We start from the raw sequence: 6,976 nt of genomic DNA, 5'->3' as shown, positions 1-6,976 counted from the left end.
GCTTTCCTATCATTCTATCTATACTTAGATTTTGGATAAGACTGTGTCTCCATTGTTTCTTTGCCTTTTTGTTTTGTCTGTCATTTCTCTGTGGTGTTATTCTATGATATATTCTATGATATTTCCCTCTGTTTCTTTTTTTATTACAGTATATATTTCAATTCTGGATTTTTTTTTGAGTGGTTACCATTAAGTTTATATAAAAGATTATTTGATTTTTAGAGTATGCCATTTTCTTCAGCATATATTCCTATATTCCGGTTCAGGCCCTTACCCTACCCCTTTTTAGGTTTTGATTGCCACAAATTGTCCCTGTTAGTGGTAGTGAAATAGCATCCTTTAGTATTTCTTGTAGTGCAGGTTGTGTTTAGAAAATTCCCTCAGCTTCTGTATGTCTGGAAAGGTCTTTATTCCTCCTTCATATCTAAAGCATATCTTTGCTGGGTATATTATTCGTCACTCATAATTTCTCTCTTTCAATAGTTTGAATAATTGGTTCCACTTCCTCCTGGCTTGTAGAGTTTCTGCTGAAAAACCTGATGATAATCTAATGAGCTTTTCTTTGTAGGTTACCGTCGTCTTTTCCCTGGCTGCCTTGAGGATTCTTTCTTCGTCATTGATTTTTGACAGCTTCAATACAATGTGCCTTGGAGAAGGCCTGTTGGGGTTGAGGTAATTAGGTGTTCTATTTGCTTCTTGGATTCGAGGATCATAAAATAATATTGAACAGCAAGAGTAATTGAAAAATTACAATTAATTAATTTTTTCATTAGTAAAGTTAATAGAAATTTAGAACATAAATTTATAGATTTAAAACTACAAATGCACTGAATATATAATGTCGGATTTTCAAAAAATTATTGTTCTGCAATAGTAAGTATGTAATGGCTAATGATTAAACAGAAGACATAGAATTGTTAATTAACAAATCCATAATCAATGTCCCTTTTACATATATGTTGGAGAGTATAAGCTTTGTATTTAAATAAACTTCCTTAGAGTTATTAGTACTTCTTAATGTTTGTGCCCAAATAAAAATGTGTTTGAAAGCTTATATAAATCTACTAGATTTCAGATTTCTCATTCGCATACACAAAAATATTAGCTCAGTTATCACAAGCTTACTTGTGTTAATGACAATTAAACAAAGAATTATTGACAGTAGACATGAAAAACATTCCATGAGCCATGAGCCAGGCACTAGCGAAGGCTCCACACACCTCAATTTTCATAATCTTCAAACAACCTGTGAGACGGAATTATTGTTACCCGTCTGAGGCTTGGAAATTGAATTGATTGAGTTTCCATAGAAGTACAGACTAATTTTCAAATACACTAATGTTTTTTCCTTGCTATGTCTGAGGTATAACGTACCGATATCTTAGTATAGAACTAACACAATAGTCTAATTTGATAAAATTGAAGATGTCCATTTTTGTAGGCTTTCAGGTGATCTCTTTCAGACGCATTTTGCTATCTTCCTTAAATATAGGATTTGTTTTGTAACAACAACTTTGAAAAATGTACTCCTGAGCTGTTGGAAATTTACTAATGCCACCTTCAGGGTTAAGGTTAGATATTTATTGAAATAAATTCATCAAGATCAGTCATTTACACTATATGTAAATGATTATTAAATAGGAATTAACCATGTGGTAATTTTTAAAAATTGTATCATAATGTAAAAAATGTTCAGCATAGTATTATAAAATATACAACTTAATATGATAAGTATACAACAAAAGGTAAGCTGAAAAGCACAGATGGGTGTGAGTCAAACTAAATAGTAATCAGAACAAATCAATGAATAAACTCAACAGAAAGGGCATGTGTTTTAATTTCTCTTGGGTAAATACTTAGGTGTGAATAGGCTGTCTTATGGTAGGCACATGTTTAACTTTTTAAAAGAAATTGTTAAATTGTTTTACAAAGTAATTGTACCATTTTATATGTCAATTAGCAGTTTATGACAGTTTCAGTTCCTCTATATCCTTGTTAATAATTGGAATGTTAGTCATTCTAATAGATATATAGTAATATCTAATTGTGATTTTAATTTGCATTTCCTCATGACTAATAATGTTGAGCACCTTTTTCTGTTTATTTGCTACTTTCATATTTTCTTTGGTGATATCCTTGTTAAAATATTTTACCTATTGTTTCTATTGGCCTGTCTGTTTTCTTATTATTGAGTTTTAATAGTTCTCTATATAGTCAGAGTACAAATTCTTTAACAGATGCTGATTTGCAAATATTTTCTCCCAGTCTGTGTCTTCTCTTTTCATTTTCTTAACAGGCTATTTTAAAGATTGCACACAAATGTTCATATAAGGTTTATCTGGAAACATTTTACATATATGCATATATATATCAGCAGGTGAGGGGATAAACAATTGTGGTATCCAAACACCAGAACACTATTCAGCAATAAGAAAGAATGAGCTGTTGATATGTGTAACATGGATTAGCCTCAAAATAATTATACTGAGTGAAAAAGCCAGAAAAATAAATGTACATTCTTTATGACTTCATTTATACCAAACACCTGAAAATGAAAACTAATCCACAGTGTCAGAAAACAGATAAGTGATTTTCTGGAAATAGCTAAATAGGAGACGGGAAGCATTAGGGCATAAGGAAATTTTTGGAGGTGATGAATGCATTCATTATCTTGCTTGCAATGATTTCATAAGTTTATACATATACCCAAACTTAGCAAATTGACAACTTTAATTATGTGTAGTTTATTGTATGTCAATTATAACTCATAAAGCTGTTTAAAAAATTCAGCAGAAAATTTGAATTATACTCCCTTTATTTGTGCTTTTAGTTGAATTACCAAAAAGAGAAAGAAACAAAAAAAATAGAAATAAAATCCTACAGTGCATAGCACTCCATGAAAAGTTATATTGCATCTCATTTACTCATACTCGTATATAGTTATGACACCATTTGGCTCATTCTAAAGCAAAACATTACCAGTTTAACAAGATAAAATTCTTACCTTTCCCTTTTAACTCTAAGATGAATAGAATTTCATTCTGAAAGGTTCAGTTTAGACAATAATGTATCATAAAATTGTCAATATTTATACTGACTATAATAAGAAGAACATATTATGAAAACATTAGTTTTCATAGAAAACATAATAAATTCCTCCCTTGGTAGGCATGTAATTAAAAGCTTAAAAAATTAGCACTATTAGGCATTAATTTCATGTGTCAGGTCATACAATAGGAAATATTAATTTGTTTTTTCAGTTGGCTGATTAAAATAGAAAGATATTAATAAAGGACAGCACAAGGTAAAGAAGGTCAGCAGGATAAGTCTGGGAAAGGTTATAAATTTCACTTAGTATTATTGGCACTTTTTCTGTTTTTTCTCTTTTATGTCCTTGAAGTGCACAGCACAGTTCTTCATACTGAACTAAACAAGATTGAATTCCAGCAGAGAGTGGGAGGTGGTCCATGGAATCTTCTGGTAGTAAAAATTTACAGCTCACCACTCACAGGCAGCAGATAGTCCAGGATGGTCCTTCCAATCTCTATTTCCCATCAGTGCTCTCCTTCAGATGCCACAAAGAAAGTAAAAGTGTTTACTGTCCTGGGTCCATTAGCCCTTTGTTCTTCTATTTTCTTCTCAGAAAATGGATCATCTTTTCAGTTTATCTGAGTTTCCTAACCATGTCCTATTACTAAAATAAATATTGTCTCCTGCAGGGCTATCTAATCTCACTTGAATTTTCCTGTCGTCCTTCTCAATTTATATCAGTCATTCTTTTGATCCTTCAAAACAGTTCAGAATATTTTAAATATGATTTAAATGTCGCTACTACAGAGAATGGAGAGAAAGAAATTCTGGAGGGCCTGCATCCTCCATTTTAAAGTTGCTAATATTAATTTACCCCTTGATTTAGATTTTTGCTTTGTGACACACCTCCTTGACTTCCTCAGTAGGTAATTGTGTGTATCTAATAATCGGATAATTGTAATTTGGTAAATATCCCTTAGTCCTTTCAGTGACAGTAGAATACCACAAAAGAGAGTTTTCAGGAATTTATATGTGTTCTCAAGGCATAGTCAACATTTAATGACAGTGTAAATTACTTTGATAATTCAGCCATACTTTAATATGAATAAAGGAGGCATCTTTATTTGGGCCAAGAGCACAGAGATCAAAATGTTGTCTTGTTTTAGTAAACTTATTTTTGAAGAGCTGTAGATTTACAGAAAATTTGTGAAGGTACAGAGTGAACTGGATATATTCTGAATATATCTGGATATATGTGAACTGGATATATTCTGCATCCAGTTTCCCACATTTTATAATACTATGATCATTTGTTACAAATAATGAATATATATATATATATACACACACACACATACACTCATATATATAAACATTTATATATGTGTATATATATGTTCATGAATATATATGTTCATATATATTATATATTATATATGTTATATATAAATTATATAATATATATATATAATTTTTTTAATTGGGGACTATTGGAGAACAATTTGTTTTTCCAGGGCCCTCAGCTCCAAGTTGTTGTTCTTCAATCTAACTGTGGAGGGTGCAGCTCAGCTCCAAATCCAGTCGTGATTTTGCTGGGAGCGCAGCCCACCATCCCATGTGGGAATGGAACCGGCAACCTTGTTGAGAGCTTGTGCTCTAACCAACTGAGCTATCTGGCCGCCCCACAATATTGATATATTAACAAAACTTTATAATTTGTTTGAGTCATTTGTTTTTATCTAATGTCTTTTTTTGGTTCCAGCATCCCATGTAAGACACCACATTACATTTAGTCATCGTGTCTCCCTAGGCAATTCTTGACAGTGATGTTTTCTCAGACTTTTTTGAATCACTTAGAGAACTTTGAAATGTCCTGGTCAGGTATTTTGTAGAATTTTCTCAATTTGGATTTATGGGATGTTTTACTTGTCGTTAGATTGGGGTTATGTGTTTTTAACACATAAATACTAAAAACATTAAAAATAGTGTTTTAACCAGAGAGGTAAAACCCTGTTTTTATTATGTTGTATCAAGGGTACATGCTACGACCATGATTTATCACTGATGTTGTTAACATGGATTACTTCATTGAAGTAGTATTTGTCAGATTTTTACATCATAAAGTTATCTCTCTCTTTCCTCCCTCACCTCCACCACCAACTTTCTATACTGAACTCATTGAAAGGAAGACACTAAGTGCAGCTGCTTCCTTGACGGGAAAAATCTACATAAATTATTTGGAATTCTTCTGTACAGATTTGTCTCTTATTTACTTATTTAATAATTTATATCAGTATGGATTCATGGATATTTATTTTAGACTTTGGGATATAATTCAAGACTACTTTGTCATTTAAGTGCTAGCTTTGGCCATTAGGAGTGGCTCCTGTGTCACTTTGTCCTTCCCCACTGTTTTGTTTTTGAACACCTCAATAGTTTCTGGCAGTATAAGATGCTCCAGTCTCATATTGTATTATCCCTGTCCCAATCCTAGAATTAGCCATTTCTTCAAGAATACCTGAACCATTTTATTGGAGAATATTATTAGAAATGAAAATCTGGACAATAAATGTGCTTATTTATCAATAAGGGACATCACTGCTTCTAGGATTCTTAGTTGACAAAGCTAGGAAATATATGAATGTATACTAAACTATGTATGTACACATATCTAAAATTATGTATATGTATATTATACATGAATATGTGACATACATATATATCCATATATATGTATGTGATATAGCCATATTTACTATATTAAGATAAATATGACTTCATATTGATGCTAATTTATCTGACTCTAATGTTCTTTTCCAGAATGTCATATAGTTGGAATTATGCAGTACATATGGTATGAGGTTTTTTTGGATTGATTTCTTTTATCTTAGTAATGTGCATGTAAGTTTCTATGCCTTTACATCGCTCAATAGTTCATTTTTTTCCAGTTTTATTGAGAAATAATTGCCATACATCATTGTATAAGATTAAGGAGTACAGAACAATGGTTTGATTTACATATACAGTTGACCCTTTGAACAATGCAGGTTTGAATTGCATGGGTCCACTTGTATGCAGATTGTTTTCAACTGACCCTAACAGTTCAAACCCATGTTGTTCAAGGGTCAATTAGTGGTTTGGAATCCAAATATGCTGAGGGTTGACTTAAGTTACACATGGATTTTCAACTGTGAAAGCAGTTAGTGACCCTAACCCCTGCATTGTTCAAGGATCAACTGTATTGTGAAATGATTACCTCTATAGTTTCAGCTAACATCCATCTCAATAGTAGTTCTCCTCCTCCTCCTTCTCCTCCTCCTCCTCCTCCTCTTCCTCCTCCTCCTCCCCCTCCTCATCCTCCCCCTCCTCCTCCTCCTCCTCCTCCTCCTCCTCCTCCTCCTCCTCCTCCTCTTCCTTTTTCTCCTTTTGCACTGAATGATAATCCATTTGGATGTACTACAATTTATCCATTCACCTACTGAAGGACATCTTTGTTGCTTCCAAGTTTTGGCTAGAAGCTAAATACCTAGGAGCACAATTGTTGGGTCATATGGTAAGAGTATGTGTAGTTTCTATAAGAAACCGCCAAAATGTCTTCCACAGTGGCTGTACCATTGTGTATTCCCACCAACAATGAATGAAAGTTCATGTTGTTCCACATTCTCACTTGTATTTGGTGTCGTCAGTGTTCCAGATTCTGGCCATTTTAATAGGTATACAGTCATGTAGTTTTTGTGTAGATATAGTTTTCAAATCAGTTGAGTAAATACCTAGAAGTATAATTGCTGGGTCATATAGTAAGTCTATGTTCAGCTTTACAACAAAGTGCCAAACTGTTTAAACAAAGTGGCTGTACCATTTTGCACTCCGATTAGCAATTGATAAGAGTTTCCATTGCTCTGCATCTTGGTGCTCTGTACCAAGCATTTGGTATTATCAATGTGTT

The sequence above is a fragment of the Rhinolophus hipposideros genome (genome assembly GCF_964194185.1).
Source record: "Rhinolophus hipposideros genome assembly, chromosome: 3".
Classification (NCBI taxonomy): Eukaryota; Metazoa; Chordata; class Mammalia; order Chiroptera; family Rhinolophidae; genus Rhinolophus; species Rhinolophus hipposideros.
Note: the sequence above shows the minus strand (reverse complement) of the source record.